The sequence below is a fragment of the Quercus robur genome, chromosome 2 (assembly GCF_932294415.1).
Source record: "Quercus robur chromosome 2, dhQueRobu3.1, whole genome shotgun sequence".
NCBI classification, from domain to species: Eukaryota; Viridiplantae; Streptophyta; class Magnoliopsida; order Fagales; family Fagaceae; genus Quercus; species Quercus robur.
This window is the reverse complement of record NC_065535.1, coordinates 6258194-6281232: the sequence shown is the minus strand read 5'-3', so window position 1 is coordinate 6281232 and position 23039 is coordinate 6258194. Positions and strand designations below refer to the sequence as shown.

Here is a 23039-nt window from a genome sequence, read left to right as displayed (position 1 = left end):
ATGGAAGGAAGTACTCGTTATAATTAAGGGTATTACCGCCATGATTCATGTATTGGATTCTTTATTTGAGTGGGAGCATTTCACAACTAGTGACATGGATAATATCATGGCTATAGCATAATGATAATCACTTATTGAGTTATTTAAATTTCATGTGGGCCAAGTGGGAGAATGTAGGATTATATCTCCTTAAAGAGAATTTTATGTGGCCCACATTTGAGTGAAGATGAAACTCATATCTTAAGTTTCTTATTTCATGTCTTAAGTTTCCTATTTGTGAAAGTTACATGTTAGATGTAACATCCTTTAGTAACTCTCAAATGGTGTAACCCATTTGGTTAATAAACACCGTGAAGTTACAACTTTTAAGCTCCTTGATGGAAGGAGAGTTATGAAAATCTTCATTTAAAAGGGTCCCTAGTTTAGCCTATATATATGGCCTGTCTCCATCAAAAGGAAATATGTAAGGTGAAGGTCATAGACTAGAAGACCCTTTTATATACACTATTATCATATAGTGAGTCTTCTTTTTCTCTAAACACTTAAACAACTATGGCTGAAGGTATGTCTATGTTATTTTGTTTTCGCTGCACTCTGAATTTTGTCTTACACACCACTGTCATCACTATTTTACCAACCGATAACAATTTGCCACCTAGTATTTATTGTAAAATTTTCGTGAAAATATAGTGAACATAATACTACTGTTTTACTATATAATATTTACAAATTAATATGTCACTAATTATAAAAAATAAAAATAAAAATAAAAATAAAAAAGTTTTGTAGCTCAGTGATTAAAAAGTCTACTCTCTTTTACTTGGAGAATTAATGTTCGAATTCCTCCCAACATTGTTGTACTTGTAACTATTGAATTATCCAACAAAAAAAAAAAAATCCCAAAATATTAATTGACAAGTTTATTTATTATGTGTTTAAAATCCAACAATCGCATTCATTACCACATTAATTTGTAGATGTTTTGTAGTGAATTTTTCAAATTTTTAATATTTTTCCTAAATAAATATATGAATTACTTTTTGCTCATTTGTGATACATTAATTTATGAGACTTAAGTAATAAAATTTGTTACATCCTTATCATCACTCAAATAAAAAGGTTAAATTGCTTTCTAGTTTGTATGTTCATGGATTAATAATGTGATATCTAAGATAGTATGTATCATGTTGAGGATCTCAAAAAATATATATATATATATATATATAATGTTTTTAGCTTCCCAAAAAATTAAAGCATACTCTTTTATCGTTCAGACAATCATTCTTTATATCGGTGGCACCAATCTAAGTTCCATAAACACCTTCCAGTTCCGATTGGCATTCAAAATAGACTAAAACGGTGGACTTTTGGGCTTTATCCAGCATGTATCAAGTATCTAATGTCTGGATTTGATGTACCAGAGGTGAGAACTGGATTCCCTTTGGCTCCACAAACATGCTTCTTTACTTATCTATTTTCATAAATTTCATATGAAATGTACTATCAGCTCATGGCGGTGGCACGGAGCAATATTTGCAAGAATGGGATGGAATCTCTCTCTCGAAGGGGTGCCGCCATTTATTATGCTTCCACCTTCCTTTATTTTTGGGTATTGTCAACCCCTGCAGTTGCCTTAGTATTTGGAAACTACTTGCACATCTGCATCAACTGGTTCAACTTACACTATGATGAAGCCTTCTCCTCACTTAGGATTGCTGATTACAAGGCATTTACACGATTTCACATCAACCGTAAGGGTGATCTTGAAGTTTATACCCTTGCAGTTGATAAGGTAAGAAATCAATATTAGTGGTTCATTTTGTGATGGTAATTCTAGGATGGTTTAATTGCTTAAAACTATAATATGGGCATTTCTGAGGAGGCTTGAACTATTTCTTCTTTTTATTCTTTTTATGTTTTTTATTTTTTATTTTTTTTTTTAATTTGATAATTGTGGAAGACTTGAACCTTGGACGTATATGTCGAAAACATTAATTAATGTCACTTGAGTTGCAAGACTTGACGGCTTGAACTAGTTTTAAATTCTTATCATTGTAGTTGCTAATTACCCATGTTGACATATAGGTACCAAAGGAATGGGAGCTGGATCCTGAATGGGAGGGGCTGAATTCGGATAAGTCGGGCCACCATAGAGAGAATCCCAGCCAATGGAAGGCAGTTGCATCGGATCAGGAACCGTTAAAGACTGTCAAGATTATTGACAAATTCGTTATTCCACGTACGAGAGAAGATAGTCCTGACGATACCAGTGGAACTGCAACAGAGTAATTAATCTGATCTCTTGGTCACATACTAGCTGACTAGGGTAGATGTGGCAAATCAGTCGGGTCAAAAACGGGTTGCAAATTGATTGGGTCAATCCTATGAGATGGGTTGAGAGTGGACCCGTAATTTTTCACATGAAAAATTTAAAAAAAAAAAAAAAAATTGAAAACTTGTTTTTGATTTTTGATTGCTTGGACTGTTAAAGTTCATACAGTTTACATGTTAGTTACTTGGGTGTTTTTCTGTACTCGTGCACAGGGTCCCTGCAGGCACTGAGCAAAATTCCTTGGATGAGAAAAAACAGAAGGAGAAGGAGACAACTCTGGAGACCGAAGGGAAAACTAATGTGGATCAAACTGTTGCAGCTGAGGAAATTCAGGAGGTAGAGGAGAGACAAAGCGAAGCCAAGTAATCTCAATTGAGAAACTTTTTTCAAATGGTTTGGTTATTGAGGAGCTAGCAATGGGCAAACCAGATGGCAAAAGAGCTTCTCCTGGAAATTAAGAAGGTTATTATTTGTTAACTTCTCATGTGGTCAAGTTCCCCATTTAAGCCTTGGTCCTCAGCTTCTCCCATAAAATAGAGATTATGTTACGAAGGGAACCATTTATATTGCCTTTTAGTTTATTGACTTTTGAATGTTTCCTCATATTTAAGATTGTATGTTGGAGTTCTAATGGCTTCTTGGGCTATAATTGCTAAGAAACTTTTCTTTTTTTGAAAAGAATTGCTAAGAAACTTTATGAGCTGAGGAGTTAAGAATAAATTAAAGGGCTTTAGCTATTCTATAATTTCTATTGTTTGGCTCCAGTCAGTAACACACCATGCTGTAAAAAAGAATAAATTATGTGGTGTAATTGGACCTGTTGCATCTAGGTTTTATTTCCCTGGCTGTTGTATTTGAATACTTGTATTACCCAATACATATATTGGGCCCAAGAAAACAATCAGTCAGGTCTGAATGTTATTAAATGGGTCAAATCACGGGCCAGCTAGATTGACCCGACCCAAATAATGGGATGTATCACAAGTTGATTTTACTTTGAATTTAAAAGTTCAGGTCTTGGTCCAATTTTGCCATGTTTAACAGGATTGATGATAGTAGCAAATAAGTTACCGAGAATAAACAATTCACAAATGGACATGAAAGTTCAACCAAAACCATGCCCAATTTCTATACCCACCATTTCCATCTTAGATAATTGATAGTTGATTGTTTGATAATGAAAGCAAAGGGTTTCAATTTTGACAAGATTTTTTGAATTAATGATCACGTAAAAATAAAAAATAAAAAGGTGTTTTGAGTTCAGGGGAAATGGTGGGTTTGCCACTGTAACAGTAATTTGGGTTTTGTTTAATTTAGTTGGTACTTGAGAAATAGAGTCCTGTAAAAGTGAAAATCACAAGAAAATCTGGTTATCCAAAAGAGGTATTATTTTTTTCAGCAAAAGAGGAATTTTAGTGAGTGAAAATGAGGGACTAACCTTTTATAAAGTGCATCATGACTATTCATGAAGGGTTATCGCTTCTATCTAAGCAACTCTTCTTGAAGAGTTGCATTGCTTTACCAAGTGTCTTGTTTGAAAAGTTACCACTTACCACTCATTCCCCTAGGGGAGAAAGACAGAGATCAAGTGTGAAGGGGTGTGTCAATATTGTTATGGTGTGGTGTGGTCACCCCTACAAACACTAATAGCTTAATTAGTTGAATTGACACCTTCTCATGCACAAAGTGCTTAGGGGTCTAGGGAAGAAAGGATTCGAGCTGCGGGATAGTAGCATGTTATAATTATCTCTCTTAAAAAAAAAAAAAAAAAAAGCTTAATTAGCACCAGGGTCATGGCGCATGGCAATATTGGGGTGGCGTGGGTGCTTGTTGGAAGAAAAGAGAAAGATTAATTTGTTTTTTTTTTTTTTTTTTTTTTAAACAGGAGAAATTTTATTTAATTTTTTATTCTTTCCATCCAGTCTAGCTAACGAAAGTGTGGGAGAATAACCAATTTGACCATTTCCCTAACCTTAGGGACTTTTAACTTCAAATTAGAACAAATGATCAATTTGATTTGGACTCAAAAGTTCAAAATGTGTTTTTGCAGTTTGTTTTTCTATGTTTACTTAGAAAACAAGTCAAACAAAAGTTCAAGATAAGGCTCAATTATTAAGCAAATAAACCCAAACATAATAATTTATCAATGAACATGCTTTTGAGTATGAAGTTAAGTAAATGTATGTATATATTTATATGTATAATATATATATACACACACACATATATATATATATATATATCAAAATATACTTATATAGACTTGGGATTCAATTGTCCATGGTTGAAAATAAGTTCATAAGATGTCAAATTATCATTCTTTTTGTAGATTATATAAATGGCCCATTCATAATAAAAAATTAATACAATTTCTAACCATGCTAGCTAGGTTCATAAATCTAATTTTTATATACTCATATTAATTCAGATAATAGAACCTAAAATATAGTTGTTAGCACAAGTTTGTGAAGGGAAAGGAATTTTAGTTATGGTTGAAATCAATCAAGTAATTCCTAAACAAATTTGTGTTGGTTAAAAGAAAAAAAAAACTAAGTCTAAAGATATAAACTAGTTTGGTGATGAATTTATATTCAAATGTCCGCTTGGCTAAAGCTTTTCATTTTATTTTATTTTATAAATTTAACAAAACTATCTCCTATGAAAGTAAGCTGTAAGGACCAAATTTGATATTCTAACCCAACACGTGGATGGACTTAGGCCCAAAAAGTCCAAAACAATAAATTTGTAGAGAATGAGTTAGAGAACTGGGCTTGGGTTGATCGGACAATGAGTTAGATAGGTTTGATGACAAAAAGATGAAAATAGACAACTGTAATATGAAGAAAAAAACGTCCTCGACGAAGTCCGAGAACTCTGGTTCTTATGTATAGTTCTTAGGTAACGTTACAAGTTTGATTGCAGATTGATACAATGTTTCTTTCTTGAATTTTTCGATCCCCTTGTCTTACTCCCTCTTTCTCCTTTTATAATGTCTTCTCCTTCCATTTCCAACTTCCACGTGCACTCTAGACGGTTCATCTGGATACTTGTCCCGTCAGCACTTCCTATAAGTCCTCATGTAGTAGCTGTAAGGCTGAAAACCACTATTCAGGCATCACTTCCACATTAATGTGGTCAGAGAGTTAACTGCAGTGCATTTAATGTGGAGGCAGCAACTTTCTTCTAAGATATTTCAGGACTCCTCCTTATTTGATGTCTCTGCAATGCCTGTCTGCTCCAATTGAATTTCCGAGATCGTCATCCTTGCTGATAAACCATCTTATAGGTCCTCAGCTTTGTCTAGCTGAGGACTCTTTCATCCTTGGTGAGCTCTTTTGAGCTATCATGACCAAACCCCATCTTTTATTCATCAGCGCAGTCTCTTGGACAAAAACTTCTCCTCCTCAGGCAGATCCTTGTTTTCGGTTTGGGCCATAGGCCCAATATATGAATAAATGATGAACTTTTGGGCCCAAGGGCCCTACACAAGCTGATTGATATCTTTTTGTCACACATTTAGCGTAAATACACTACCAAAAACTATATCTTTAATTTCATATTTAGCAAATAAACTATCAAAAACTATGTGATACTAAATGGACATTCAAAATAAAATTAAATAAACTAATTATGAGATTTTAATATTTGACTTGATCATCACTCAATTACAATTTTACGGCCCTTAAGTCCTATGCATGCATGTCAATTGGTCAGAAACACATGAAAATTTAAATGGGAGGTAAGCTGGACATAGGGGATTGAATCCAGGACCTCTTACTTTGATAAACTTATGTTAAATTACCGATTCTCATGTGCCCTTACCTTATGCAATTCAATCTGGTCAACTCTAGGATAGTTTTTTAATTTCAGCACATTCAATTCTCTGTGAATGAGCTAGTTGTTGAAAATGCTTTTATATCCTGAGTCCTGACTAGCATTTGGGGCTTGATCAAAATGAAGCAAGACTGTTTACTCTCTTCTCTGCCATCTGTTGTTGTGTTGTGACAATTATGGTGGAACCAATTGATGTTCGATAGTAAACATTGATTCTATCCGAATGGCAAGAAGAATTAATCATATGTAATTCTCCCAAGTAGCAACTTGGACAAAGCCAACCCCTTCGGTTGAGAAGAAGACGTGACCTTGGATGCTACAATCAAACGAATGGGGTTTTCAGAAACAATTTGCAGAGAATCATTGGGTAGAATTTGTGATGCATGAACGGGCTTGGAAGTCTGGGGTTACCATTTACGTACAGAAGCAAAAGCAATGCTCCTGGTAGTGGAAGAAGTAACTGAGGCATGCCTGAACTGAAGTATATTTTGTTTGAAGGAGATTCTCAGCTTGCTATTTCAGCATTCTTACAGCAAGAATCACAGATGGGTTAGGAAATTAGAAATATCATTTCAGATGATAAAACTTAAAAGCAAGAATAAATTCTTTTAACGTGAGATTTTTTTTTTTTTGGTTACTGGATCTGTGAATATTTTGGCCCATAAGATTGCTATTTGGGCAGCCTTTTGTGAAGCTCTGGCATCTATTCCGATTACACTAATCTTATGGCCAAAATGGCCCATTAGCATTAATTTTTGAAATATTTAGCAACAGAGCACTGTTTCGGAAATAATTAGGGAAATACCACTTTTTCTGGTACTCGAGCTTGGTGAGCTCGAGTACCATCTTTTCATTGGTCAAACATCTTCTCAAAAAAAAAAAACGGCGCTATAGGGCTCGAAAACGTCACTATAGGGCTTAAAAACGTCACTATAGGGCCCCTTGAACTTGTTATGGGGACTCATAAAATTTTTTTGCAGGAAAACGCCGCTACAGGGCCCAAAAACGTCACTATAAGGCTTAAAAACGCCACTATAGGTCCCCTTGAACCTGTTATGGGGACTTATAAAAAAAATTTGCAGGAAAACGCCGCTATAGGGCCCGAAAACGTCACTATAGGGCCCCTTAACCTGGTATGGGGGCTTAAAAACGCCGCTATAGGGCCCGAAAATGTCACTATAGGGCTTAAAAACGCCACTATAGGGCTCCTTGAATATGGGGCGACAGTGGATTAAAAAAACATGGTACTCGAGCTCACCAAGCTCGAGTACTAGAAAAAGTGGTATTTCCCTAATTATTTCCGAAACAGTGCTTTGTTGCTAAATATTTCAAAAATTAATGCTAATGGGCCATTTTGGCCCTAATCTTATTGCTCTTTGGGCCTAGCCCCTTATTTGTTATATGAATTTTATTACTCAGCAACCATAAAAAAAAAATAAAAAAATAAAAAATAAAAATTGTTTTAGCGTTTTGTAAGAAAGATGCACACTGCAAGCCGTTTAGATAAAAGTATGCTCCAAGTCGTTTAGACACAAGGTAGACCGTTTGGTAACCTATACTCTTTAATTTTCACTTTTTTTCTAAATACGACCTTTTCATCAAGTGTACCTCTTTGTTGAAGAATTTTTTTATTAGGTAAATCACAACTTATCCACCTCTAGTTTGAAAAAAAAATTTAAGTTTCTTGTTTGTAGTTTTAAATATTACTCTTTATCCACTTGAGGTTAACTCAGTTAGAATTCCGTAACCCACCTTTGTTAAAAATAAGGCTAAATATGTAATTTTGTTCTACTTTTATATCTCTCTCTTCCCAAAACAAAAAACACATACAAAAATAAGACAAAACAAGATTTAAAAAAGCAAAGGTTTTGTAAAAATTAATATTTTGAACCTATATTCAAGACTCCTAACAACAATTACAAAAAATGTAACAAATCAAACAAAAAAACCAACAATAAATCTGAGCACTTAGCAATAAAAATGTGGTATTGGTCTCTCTCTTAATTCACATAGATGTTGAACAAGAAGGACATATACCCAAAAAAATAAAACCCAATTCAACTCCACAAATCTCATATTACCCTTCTCTCTCTTTTTGCTTCGTGGGTTTTTTTTTTTCTTTGTTTGAGATTATGGGTTGTGGATTGATCTGATTTGAGGTTCTTTGTTTGAGGTTCATTAGCAACTTTTGTCTAAATCTTGACTTTATCTCCCCTTTATTTTGGATGGTTTTGTATGCATTTATTTGTTCTTTTTTTATTTATTTATTATTATTTAATTTGGAGTGGAAGGCTTGACAGTGGACGAATAGTGCTTGTAGAAAGATTCATCTCCAACATAAAGAAAGAAGCTCTTTTGGCTAGAGATTTGATGAACAGGATGTGGAGGAGAAGAGATTATGATGGTTCTAAATTTTTACAAAATTCTCCATTTATTTATCTTGTTTTTGTATATGTTTTTTGTTTTAGGAAGAGTGAGACATAAAAGTAAAGCAAAATTACATATTTAGCCTTATTTTTAACAGAAGTGAGTTACAGAATGCTGACTGAGCTTACCTTAGGTGGGTAAAGTGTCAAATTTCAAACCACAGGTAGGTAACTTAAATTTCGATCAAATCACATGTGGGTAAATTGTAATTTGCTATTTTTTTATTTGACTAAATTTAGAGATTAATATGGATTCTAGTCTTTTAGACACTATATCTGCATGTGTCAAGTGACTACTCTCTATTTGTGATAAGTTTTAAAAAATTTAAATTACTATTCTAATTAAAAATTGATTACTGAAATATTTTAGAAAATTCAAAAGAATAAGTGAATTACTAGTCTAATTAAAAGTCAATTACCAAAATAGTAAGTAATTCATAAGAAGTCTCATTAATGATTAATCATTTTAAATTATTTTAATTATTCACTATTTTTTTGGTTCTAATAATTAAATTTGGGTACTCCATTCATATCGTTAAGTTGTTTTCATGACTTTGTATCTAAATTCAAGCTGATTTTTCATAATTCATTTAAATTTGAGGGGACTGCTAGAATATAAGGCCAAGCTTTAACTTATATATAGGTAGTCCATTTTTAATGTACTGGTAAGTCTAGTCTGGTTAAATAATCTCGTCCTATATTGTTTATACTCTCATATCAATCAATCAATATATATATATATATATATATATAAAAGTAGAGACCTCATGTAAGAAAACATGAGATTCTGTCATGTGACGTATTTTATGAAGAGAATTAAAATACTCTTAAACCACATCAGAGATAAGAACAAATTTAAAAATAACGACTCTTTATTTCCTTTGGTTCAATGTTTCAAGACTACTTTTTGTTACATTTTTTTATTTAATGTTTTAAGACTACTATTTGTTTCATTTGGTTCAATGTTTCAAGATTTTTCCTCTCTTTCATACACAAAAAAAAATGTTTTGCATTTCCATTCACACTTTTCACTTCTACTCCTTTATATACACATGCTTACAATCTTTCATGCGATCCCATTTTAAATACACTTAGACAAAAAATTATGTCATTTGCTTTCAACCTTCTAATGACACCTACGTAACTTCAACATTGCAGTACTATTTGTATCTAGCCCATATAAGTAGGCTATGACCAAGGAATGAGACTTGCGTTTTTTATTCAGTGATGGTAGCTTACGGTTTTGATGTTGAAGTCAATGTGAATTTTGTGAATGTTGTGATTCGCTTTGAGTCTTTGGGTGTTTGAGATTTTGGTTTGGGAAAGTTATAAATGTATTTTGTTTTAGAATTAAAGAAAAAGAAACATTCTAATTGATTATTTATGAAGTTAGTGATTTTTTATATATTTATGTTAGAACTCATACTTTGTAGGTTTTTTTGTACGTTTTTTACTATTATTTTGTTTGATATGAGCCATATTGATAAAAATAAAAATCGATGATGATTTCAAAGTATTTTTACTTTTTTTTTTTAATAAATTGTACGGAAATCCAACTAAATACAATTAAATTTTGATAAATGGATGTGTTTTTAACCAATTTCTCTTTATTTAATCACACTCTCATTATGTTGATACTTACAAATGATTTTTTTAATTTCATTGAGATAATGAATTGGGTGTTTGTGATTGAGATCTTTATACTTGGTTGTGAAAATAGAGTGGTTGAAGAAGTGTTTGAGAAGTTACTTAAATTTATGTAGTTTTAGGATATAAAAGTATTTTATGCTTTAAATTCTTATTTATAGATTTCAAAATCATTTAATTAGTTTTAAAAAATAAAATCTACTTTTAACTGTAGATATTATAATATGTTATAGTCTTATAGTGTTATATAGTTTTTTTTTTTAATTAAATATGAATTAAGAAAATCAAGTTTCAAAGTATTTAACAATATTATGGGCAAACATAAATATTATACAATAAAATAAGTATTATATATAGGTCTTAATATATATAACAATAATTTCAAATGAAATTATAAAGTAGTCAGTGCATCGCGTCGGATATCATCTAGTTGTTAAAACAGCTCAATATGCCTACATATAGCACTTTGTTGTATAATTTAATAGGCATTTTTTTTTTGGTAGTAAGAAAAAATAAATATACTGTACACAAACATTAAATAATGGATTATATTTAAGAAAACCATAAAATTACAAAGACTTCCCCATAGGTGTTCGATGATGTAGCCGGGGAAGGTCAGCAATAGTTAAAGTGAAAGTGCAATTTATTCGATCCCACTTATTAATTATACACAAATCAATTTTAGCACAATTAAGTACGATAGATTTCTGCCTCATTAAATGTATAAAAAGGAAAATGCCAAAATTCACCGGAGTTGTCACGTGGTCATGGTAGTAAGTTTTCTACTTGAGATAGCAATGGGATGTTAGTTGTCTAAATCTTATTGTAAAAACTTCAATTCTTTCATAGTGGATCTGTTTTTTACCTTGAGGATATAGCTAGGTTAAATCATTCCCAGGTTTTTTATCGGTTAGGTTTTCTTAGGTTATCATATCGTTGTGTTTTTTATATTTCCGCATTATTTACATGATATTATTTATCTAACCTAGAATTGAATAATTTATCTAAGTAATCACTTGGCTAAATATCTAGGTTAAACAACTTGTGTTAAGGGGTGTAAAAACGTACAAGTGGTATCAGAGCAAGTTAGCTCTTGTGTTTTTAGATCTTTTGATCTAAGAGTTGATCCTTGACCCCTATTGTCATGGATTCTTTAAATTTCTTTTTTGCAAAAATTCAACTTGTCTGCTTGTGGATCATATGCTTGTTGCATGTGTTAAGTCTTTCCTTGAGTATCATGGTATAATTACATGTGATGATAATTATGTGTTTTATACAGCTTTACCCGCCTTAAAAGCATGTGATTCTTGTCTTTGGTATTTGGATAGTGGTTGTTCCAAGCATATGAGAGGAAATAAAGCTCTATTCAAGACACTTTTTGAAGGAAAGATTGGGACAGTCACGTTTGGAGATGAGAGCAAATCTGTGATCAGAGGCATTGGAACTATGGACATTCCAAGGTTGTCAGTATTTGAAGATGTCTGGTATGTTGATGGGTTGAAGGGTAATCTACTCAGCATCAGTCAGATTTGTGACAATGGACTGAATGTTCTCTTTACCAAGTATGAATGTGAGATACTTGATGGAAGAGGTGACTGCATGTGTATTAGTGTTAGGATAGTTGATAACTGTTATGGTATAACATTAAGTATAAGCAACAAGTGTTTTAGTGCGAAGATCAATCAAGTAGACTTATGGCATCAACGGTTGGGACATGCAAGTCACAAGCAATTAGAAAAGATCTCCAAGTGTGAAGCTGTTATTGGTTTGCCCAAATTTGAAAAGATTGAGAAGTGCATATGTGGACCATGTTAGATGGGTGAACAAGTGAAGTCCAAGCATTCATCTGTAATTGAAGTTCAAACCTCAAGACCTTTGGAGCTGTTGCATATTGATCTCATGGGTCCTGCCAGAGTTCAAAGTTTAGGTGGAAAGAAGTATATTTTAGTTGTTGTGGATGATTTCACTAGATATACTTGGGTTGTGCTTTTAAGAGATAAGGCCGAGACTCTTGAAAAAATGATACACTTGTGCAAGAAATTGTTGAAAAGGGTACTGTGATAGCCAGAATTAGAAGTGATCATGGGAGAGAATTTGAGAACACAAAACTGGCTACTTTCTGCAATGATCAAGGCACACAACAAGAGTTCTCTTCACCCAAGGCACCATAGCAGAATGGAATAGTGGAATGGAAGAATAGGGTTATTCAACAAATGGCTTGTGTCATGCAAAATAACAAGAAGATGCCTAAGTCCTTCTAGGGAGAAGCAAATAACACTGCTTGCCATACACTCAATCGAGTGTATTTCAGACCTAATTCCAAAAAAAATCCATATGAACTCTGGAGAGGAAAGAAGCCCGTTGTCAAATACTTCAGGATATTTGGTAGTAACTATTACATTCTGCGTGATAGGGAGAACCTAGAAAAGTTTTATGTAAAGAGCGACAAGGGATATTTTTTGGGATACTCTTCCACCAGTAGAGTATATAGAGTGTACAATCTGAGAACTAAAACAGTTATGGAGTCTTCAAATGTGGTGATCAATGACAAACTATGTTCAAAATCTCATTCAGAAGACACTCTTCCAGTTCAAGAAAAGACTATGGAGGCTGAAGAGTCTCTTCCTGAAGATTATGTTGGGAAGCATAGTGATGAAGAACTATAATTATTGAATGGTGCTATTTCAGAACCATCAATTTCAGAACCATCCACTCCTGTTCATGAAACCCAACAAGAACAAAGTGAGCCTAGTTCTTCATTTGAACAAAAAGGTACCTCCACATCTCTGGTCAAAGGTCCATCTGCTAGAGTAAAGTTAAATCACCTTGTCACAAACATATTGGGTAGTCTAAATGATAACATGAGACTGAGGTCTAAAGCCTTGAATGTAATTACTCACTCATGCTATCTATCCCAATTTGAATCGAAGAAAGTAGATGAAGCATTTCAAGATGCTAATTGGATTAATTCTATACATGAAGAACTTTATCAATTTGTTCGGAAGGATGTGTGGGAGTTAGTTCCTAGACATAAGGGAGTGAATGTGATAGGAACTAAGTGGATTTTCAAGAACAAGTTAGATGAACATGGTATAGTTATTAGAAATAAATCAAGACTTGTGGCTCAAGGATACATGCTTGCTCACTCCCAAGTGCATGAGATCGTAGCAATATAATTCTCGGAGTACCGAGGTCGAACCACAAGGAGCAGGGTAAATTCAAAAACAATATAATTAAATAACAATTTGGGTGAATAAGAAAAATACTTTTGCTTGGTGATTGTTAACAAGAATAATAATAATAACTGATTTAAATCAATAATGTAAATACTAGGGCATTAGGGTGTTTCCCTATATCGATATGAAATTCTTTGTGATCTAAGAAAATATCTATTTCATAATTGATTGTTCTTATACAATTAAAAACTTATGATTTGGTTGAACTGAGACAATTCAAGAACGCATGATAACCTCGATTGATAATGCGGTTAGAAAAGTTTTCAGAAAAACTCGTTCACTTTAAATCCTGATTTCTATTTGAAACTATTAGAAATTCATCTAAACAATAAGAAAAACATGATTGAACTTATTGAAAGCATGGAAGAACTAATACATCAAAATAAATCTAATTGAACAATCAAATATGTTGTAGATAAAATCCTAGAAAGAATCACATTGAATATTCATACCGTATAAAATAAACATAACCCCTAGCCCTAGCAAAGAGATTAGGTTGCCATTAGAGAAAGGAAAATACAAGGTTTGCTCTCAAAAATTCGTTCTGCCTAGCCTCACTTCTAAACCCTAATGTCTAAGTGTCCAAAGAAAATAAAACATTTACTATTTTAATTTCCGTCCAGGTTTACAGCAGTAAGTTGTGAGTTAATTTCGGCCTTCAAAAATTGAGAATTTCGGAAAACTCAAAACTGGAAAGTTGTAGATATTTAAGTCACGGTTCCAATCCATCTGGCCTTGTGTCAATTGGATTTTTGAGGAGAGAGATATGCCTGAAATACTGATCAGTGCTCAAATCAGATTTTTCCTTTTTAGATTCTGCCTCTTTGATTTCTTTCCTTATTTGAAGCTTCCAATCATGGTAGACGATCCAAGCACTCCAGCTGCACCTCCTTAGACATTTAAGTATGGTCCTTTAGCTCCACTTTAATTCTAGTTTGGCCTCCATTCTCTCACAAATTCCTGTAAACTCATCTTTCTCACATGATTTCCTGAAAGTAGGAAATTACACACAATAAATAGCATCTTTTTCAAGAAATTATGTAAAGATAAATAATAGGGATTAATGCAAATCATGGCTTAATTATACAAATTAAGCATAGTAATAAGAAGATAACACCCATATAAATATATAACAAGTATACATTTTAAGGCGTTATCAATACACACAAGTGGAAGGGATTGATTTTGATGAGACTTTTGCACCGGTTGCAGGACTGGAATCCATCAGGATACTCTTGGCTATAGCGAGTCATTTGAATTTTAAGTTGTATAAAATGGGTGTTAAGTGTGCATTTTGGAATGGGATGCTGCAAGAAGAGGTGTATGTTGAACAACCAAAGGGTTTTGTGGATCCTTATAGACCGGATGATGTCTACAAGTTGAAGAGAGCACTCTACGGGTTGAAACAAGCTCCTAGGGCATGGTATGATAGGTTAACTGCCTATCTTACTGAGCATGGATTCAAAAGAGGATTTGCAAATACTACTCTCTTGATATGAAAGGATAAGAATTATTTTGTAGTAGCTCAAATTTATGTTGATAATATTATTTTTGGTGCTACTAATGATTCTCTTGCTAAATCTTTTGCAGATGACATGAAAAAGACGTTTGAAATGAGTATGGTTGGTGAACTAACTTGTTTTTTGGGATTGTAGGTGAAGCAAATGGATTCTGGAATTTACATCAATCAAGCAAAGTATGCTAGAAATCTTGTCAAGAGATTTGGACTTGAAAAGGCTGCACATGGTAGAACACTAATGGCTACAAATGCAAAGCTAACCAATGATCCTTTAGGTGAGTCTGTTGATGTTACATTATATAGAAGCATGATTGGTTGTCTTTTGTATTTAACTGCTAGTCGTCTAGATATTGTTTTCAGTGTTGGTGTTTATTCTAGATTTCAATTTAATCCTAAAGTTTCACATTTGAATGCTGTTAAAAGAATAATAAAATATGTTAGTGGAACTTGTGATTATGGATTGTTTTATAGTAAAGAGTCAAATATGTCTCTTGCTAGATACTCAAATGCAGATTGGTTTGGCAATACTAATGATAGAAAAAGCACCACTGGTGGGTGTTTTTATGTAGGGGCTAATCTTGTTGCTTGGATGAGTAAAAAGCAAAATTTTGTCCCTCTATCAACTGCAAAAGCAAAATATATTGCTGTTGGAAGTTGTTGCTCACAGCTTCTTTGGATGAAAAAACTTTTAGGTGATTATGAGATATCACAGGACACCATGGTTGTATATTGTGATAATTCTAGTGCTATCGATATCTCTAAGAATCCTGTTCAACATTCTAAGACTAAACACAGAGATTAGATATCACTTTATTAGGGATTTGGTTGAAAGAAAGATTGTGATTTTAGAATATCCCTACTGAATGTCAAAATGCTGACATCTTCACCAAACCTCTTGATAGAAGTAAGTTTGAGACACTTCGTCAAGTGATTGGTGTAATTTTATGTCCCTAGTCATCCTTGTTTTTTTTTGGTCCTTGTACTTCATCTTAATACTCTTTGTGACCATTTTTCTTTTGATGATTTGTTTTCCTTTTGCCTTTAGGATTTGCATTGCATAACATTCATGCATTTCATGATAGGTTGTTTTTGTTATTTCTTTAAAAAAAAAAATAATAATAAAAAGGAGGAAAGAGGAATGCGTTTTGTATTATATATCTTGGATTTGTAATCAAGGTTGGCCTATTATCTTTACATAACATGCTTGTGTACCTTGTTTAGCTTGGATGAGCTTATTTTATCTGCACTTTGCTAGTTTTAGCTATGTAGTGCATGTTGTGTGGGAGTTATTTATAGTTTTTGATCACATGATCTTGATTTTGAAGTCACATGCTTTTGATTGTTAGGACTAGAACATAATGAGAAAGGCATAAATAATTATCTCACCACTGTTTACTAACCAATCATGAACACCTTAGTGCATATCATAAGATTTTGTGCTCAAGAAAGTGTAGCACATGCACAAAAAGAACATAAGGTGTAGCCTCAGATTAATAAAAAAATTAGTGTGTACATTATTGGATTAAAATAAATATGATAAGGTGTAGCCTCGGATTAATAATAAAATTAGTGTGTACATTATTGTGTTAAAATAAAGATGACACAAAGAAATAAAACCGGTGTGTACATTATCTGACTAAAATAATAATTTCAAGATGAAATAAAAATGGTGTGTACATTATGAGGCAATAAAAAAAAATTACATGATTGCAAACTTGTTTTCTAGGAGATGTGAGAGTTATATAATATAACTCTTGAGGTGATAGTCTCATTTTAAACTTATGTGATGAATAATGTAGAAATTGTGATTGATTACTATCTACATATCACCTCATATGCATCTCTTGCTATTACTAGTTGCACACATTACACAAGTTATTTTTTGCTAAACTTAATACATGATATTGTGTGTGAATTTGTTTTTGGCCATCCAAGATTATATGTTCCTTGATTTTTATGCAAAATATGTTTAATGTTTGAGTTTTGGGGACAAAAGGTTGAAAATCTTGTTTTTGGAAGATATAGGTTGAATTCAAGTGTTTTTGAAAAAGTTTTAAACTCATATTCATGCATTTCATTTATGAATTATGGTGGTTTGAGTGGTTACTACATAAAACTTGCTTTGTTTTTCAAAAATTTTAAAATTCCAGATTTTCAATCGATTGAAGCTATTACTCAACTGATCGAAATTGTGCTTAAAGTTTTGATTTGAATCTGCCTGGCTCGATTGGTGCTTGATTGATGCTCGATCGATCGAATCTATTTTTCGATCGATTGAAGCTCAATTTCGACCGATTGAAATTCGAAAAGTGAATGTTTTAATCATTTTTTATCAATGGGTTTTTGTTCTTAGATGATATAAACATGATCCTCATGCATTAATTTGATCAATTTTGTGATTTGAGGAAAATTGAAATTTCTACGGCTTAGAACTTTGTGAAATTGGGATTTTTGTTCAATTGAGCTTAATTTGTTGAAATTGACTTGTGTTATTGATAGATTAACTCATTATATAATGTTTTCTAACTAGTATAATTGTTAATTGATCAATTTGGTTGAATTTTTGAAATTGGGTTTTTCAAATTTGGGTTTTTTGGACTAAAACTCTTTGTTCAAGTCAATTGATGGTTTATAATGTATAATTGAACAAATTTCAATGCATTAGAGCATGCGTCATATGTGCATTCATCTCATCCATCATATAGATTGTTATTTATTGAGGTTTTTGTGCTCTAACCCTCTTAATGCAGTTTGCCCTTGGTATTTTCTTTGTTTTTTGTCTTCCTTTCCTTTAAACCCTTAAGCATCATGGTTAGGAAGATTAGAGCCAAGAAAACCACCACCCCTTCTACCCTTGTGTTCCAAAGTGATAGGTTTTGAACCCCAAAAAACCAAGAAACCTATGAGAAGCTGAATATCTTTAGGTCTGTTTGGGCTGAGCGTAAGGTCATTTTAGATGAGCTTAATCTAGAGATACGTAGGAGTTTTGAGGGTAGGGGTTGGTTACCACTTTTTAGAGGTCGAGCATCCTCCTTCGACTGCTTTGATTAGAGAGTTCTATTCGAATCTCTTTGTCCACTCCACTTCATCCAACATTCAGTATGTGAAGAGTTGGATAAGGGGAGAAGAGTATGTCATTACTCCTAATATAGTGGCCTTTGCTCTCGGTGTACCTTTGGTACAGCAGCCAATGTACCCTTCCTCTAAGATCCCTCCCCTTGATGACATTATGTCACTCATCACTGGTACTTCCATTAGATGGTCTGCTCTTTGCCACCTTCCTTAGGCAAAGAGCAGCTCAGTTGAAAGCTAGCTCTAAACACCCTAGAGTTTAGTCTTCTACAGGTGATGCATCTAGGCCTCCTCCATCTAGTGACCCTTCTGTAGAGACATATGTAGACACTACAGCTGTTGTGGATCCTCCACCATAAAAAATGAGCGACTCATCCTTACATGGCATGCTAGATACAGTTATGACCGTTCAAGCGGCGCATGGACAGCTTCTATTGGATGTGCTTAATGAGCTTTAGGCTTTGTGAGCAGATTTAGCGGGTGCTAGAGGTTTTACTCTACCGACTCCACCTTTTGATGATGATTCTTGATTGCCCTTCGGCAATTCGTCACAAAAGGGGGAGTGCATACACATGGAGATATGGCGAGGTTGGAGATTATATAGATTGTATCTAGGAGCTTTTATGATGTATTTTTTGGTTTTGGCTTTATGATGTATTTCTTTTTGGTTATGATGTATTTATTTTTATGGGTTGTATATGTTAGGGGGAGACATTATGCTTTGTGTTTTGTTTCTTTTATTGTTTCTTGTTTCACATATGGTACATTTGATTATTGATTTATATTTATGAGGTTATTCATTGTTTATATTTATATGTCTTTTATTTTATGTTTTGTGAAATCAAGAAGTTTAATTTTTGATTTACTTGTATTTTCCACACATGCGTTTATGTGTTTGTTGAGTGTTTCAGAAATTTATTGGTTAATTTAGTCATGGCTGTTGTCTACTTTTGCAACTGATAGATAGTGGTTTAGGTTGAATTGTATTTAGGGTTTTTTTTTATTATGAATATGCTTTACTTTGAGCATTTCAATTTTTGTGATGTGTTTTATCAAGGATTGCCAAAGGGGGAGTTTGTTAGGTTCTAAGACTTTAGGAACTAAATGTATTAGAAATTCAATTTGTATTATGTTGGCAAACCATGATCAAAACATAGAGTTTATGTTTTGACTTGCTCAAAGTGTGTTTACTTGTAAAATTGGAATCGAGTGATTGCAGAATTTATTGGACAAAATCTGCAAGGCTCGATAGATAAAAAATTAGGCTCAATCAATCGAACCATGTGCAGATTTATTTTTCTGCAGAAATTCTAATTTAGCCCAAGCCCATTTGACGTGTTGGGTTTTGTGTTTTACTCCAAGTATAAAAGGAAAAACCCTAGCTATGTTTTAGAAGTCTTTTGAATGTTGTGTGTTGAATCTTTTGTGAGATCTAGAAGTGTTTACCTTCATACACACACATAGAGTTATCAAGATCAAGATTCATGTCAAGAACTTGATGATCTCTTCAGTTGCTGCATAAAGAACTTTAAAGAAGATCTGAAGCTTTTGAGAGGAGTCTCAAAGTCACATGTAGGAGAACTTGTGGTTGCTGCAGATTAAGAAAAGAAGTGGTTCGTGGACTCAGAGTTGTCACGTGGTCGTGGTAGTAAGTTTTCTACTTGAGGTAGCAATAGGATGTTAGTGGTCTAAATCTTATTGTAAAAACTTCAATTTTTTCATAGTAGATCTGTTTTTTACTTTGAGGATAGCTAGGTTAAATCCGTCCCAGGTTTTTACCGGTTAGATTTTCTTGGGTTCTCATATATCGTTGTGTTCTTTACATTTTCGCATTATTTACATGATATGATTTAAATGTGTTAACATAGAATTGAGTAATTTATCTAAGTAATCACTTGGCTAAATATTTAGGTTAAACAACTTGTGTTAAAGGGTCTAAAAACATACAGTTTCCTACGTGATCTTACTAGTTTTGTTCTGTCATATTGTGATTTCATTATATATGTGAGCTTTTTGATATATAGAACTTGTATGCTTGTTCCTTTCTTCCTAGCTTTTAATTGAGAAATCCTAGAATCGTGGTGGGTTTATTAAAATTTGCAATTGTATGTTTTTTTCATTGACATATTCTCACATGACCAAGTCAGATAAAATTCATATAATATAGTCTCCTCGGTACTATTGCTTTTCATTTTCTTCCCTCGCCCCAATACCAGGTACCTGACCACTCTCCTCGTCTTACGAATTTCTTTTTGAATCTTTGATGCTGTGTATTGCTTGCTTTCAGATTTAAGCAATGCATTTGTGCTGTTTCGTGATAAATTTCGGGTCCTGTTCGTGTGATTTCATTTATATATGTTAGCATTTTAGAGCATTCTTAGCAAAGATTTCAAATGCTAAAATGCTATAATTTAAATGCTAAAACACTAAAAATGGGTTACATCAAAGTTGCTATAGCTAAATGAAATAACACCTTAACTACAGTAAGTTGTTATCTTTGACAGCTTGCTGTAGCTATATCTTATAAAAAAAATATTAGTTTAAAGTTTTCTCTCTCTTCTTCTCTTTTAAAAACATTTTATTTCTCCCACTTCTTCCTTATACACCTAGGTACTCATATTAACTCTATCTCTTGCTTCACACACAAGGAGGGGACTTCTTTTCTTTAATTGTTCCAAGTGGGGTCAAGCCCCCAACTTTGAAACTTCAAGCTAGGTTATAGTGCAGCTTCTGGGTAGCTAAAAATTGTGGTAGAGGTTTAATTGAAAGGTAGTAGGAGTATTGGTTTTCTAAATCCCTTCAAATTCAAAGCCGAGAAGATGGAGAGGGTTAGGGAAATCCTGATGAGGTTTAGCTTTCTAAAGGACACATACCCTTACCAACCATTAGTTGCACTGCTGAGTTGCGTGTTTTTTAGCTTCTTCGATATTATGCATACTCTTAACGATGACAACATCATTGTGTGGTGGTTTGTACATGTCTGACTGTTTGGATACTTCTATTTCTTTTTACAGCCTTGGATCCGATTCTTTTCTCAGCCATTGATAGGGAAACCAAGCTATTCCAATCTTCATAAGTGGTAAATATGACTCCCAATCTTATAATTTTGTTCATACTTTATTTTGAATACATATATATTTATAACACATTGATACATACAAATATACATGTACGAAAGGCAGTCGACTTTGCATGTACGTGCTCATCCTTATGCATGTGTGAAGGAAAAATGATCTTCTCCATTCAATATGTAAGGTTGAATTTATTTAATCACGTGTTGGCTTTATTCTGTGTCAAATTTGCTTGTAATTCAACAATTAGATACCATGTATTTAGATGGGAATCATGTAAGGATTGTGTGTGAAAGAGTGTAAAGAATTCAAGTGTGTGTGCGATTAGGAGTATTCTCACGACTGGAACTCATGAGTGGCTCGCAACTAATGACTCGCCAAAGTGCCACACGTGTGAAGCATGCAGGAAGTTGAAGGGTCATGACAGTTAGAGCACCATAGGATAAAAAAGGACAGTCTGGCCAGTCAATTATTTGGCGATTGGAACTCGTGACTTGTCCCAGTTGCAAGTGAGTTGCCAAAGTACCCTGTTTTGCAGAAAAGTGACTTTTCGTATTCCTCACATACCCTACTATAAATACCCTTATACCCATGAAATATAGAGAGCTTCTAGAGAGATTTTTGAAACATAAATCCTAGAGAAAAATAAGATTGATTCATCTACAATCTCATACATTTGATTCTCCAAAATTCCTCTACTATCTTCTTCTCCATTGTCATATCCTTGAGAGGACACTTAGCCAAATCCTTACCTCACCATACCCATATCAGTGAGAAGGTTATTTGCTGATTGGGAAGCAATTTAGAGAGGACTAATTCATTTGGTTGATGTAATGGGCTTACTGTAGGATTTGGAAAGCTAGGGAAGACATGGTTAGACTTAACCTGGTTGGAGCAAGAAGCTTAGAGGGCATAGGTGCATCGGGTAGATTAGGCTTGGAGGGTCTATTACTATTCATATATCTCAACTGATTTTTTGGTGGATCATTTTACCACTTGGAGGGTGACGGAGAGGCTTTTTGCCGAGTTCTTCGGTTTCCTCTTTGATAATACGTATCGGTGTTATCTTTGTGTTTGCATCTCTCTCCCCTATTCTTTTCCTTTTAATTGCTATTGTGTTTGTGATTTATTATGGTTTAGACTTGTTCCTTGTTAGGGTATAGCTTGTACTTATCATTCTGCACATATATTATTTGAGTATAACCTTGTATCGGTTATTTTAAAATTGGGAGTCTAAACATTCATTAGTGTTTTACACACTAAGTGAACTTTCACAATAGATCAATTTCATCATTCAAATTAAATATTATAAATCTAAAAGTATATCCTGTATAAAATTATTAAAATTTTTAAATAACATTACATTTTGAACACTGATAGATATTCTAATCATAAAATGTACACTTGAAAGGAATACTATTCCATGTGTATTTTTGTTGGGGATATTACACAAAGTAATAATAGAAGAATAAGGTTAACACAAAAGACAAAAAGAAAATAGATAACTTAGAGGCATTATATCGTTTTCCTTAGACAATATTTGCCCCCCACACTTTTGTTGCTAAAGGGTTATCGCAAATTTGTCTCCAGGATACAACCAAGATGTTGGTTTCTACAGATAGCAATTCTGGAGAATGATCATAGGATTTTTTTTTTTTTTTCTTGTGTTTCTCTCCAACTTTTGATTTTCTGAATTTAGTTTTTCAAGAGAACATAAGTCTCTATTTATACCTATAGGATTATGTTTCATGAAAAGGCACGTATGGAAAGTTAGTTATTTATTTTAGTGAACATAAGTCTATTTCATGAAAAGGTACACATGGAGAGTTAGTTATTTTTTCATAATACGGTTATCAAGGATTGAAACCTCTTCAACCTTTCTGAATAGTCACCAGAAAATTC

General features: G+C 33.3%; 1 pseudogene; it reads left to right on the top strand.

Annotated features, from left to right (window-relative positions):
- The window catches only part of LOC126711800 (uncharacterized), a 32532-nt pseudogene extending 29455 nt beyond the window's left edge, over positions 1-3077 (top strand).
- Positions 3078-23039: the final 19962 nt, after the last annotated feature.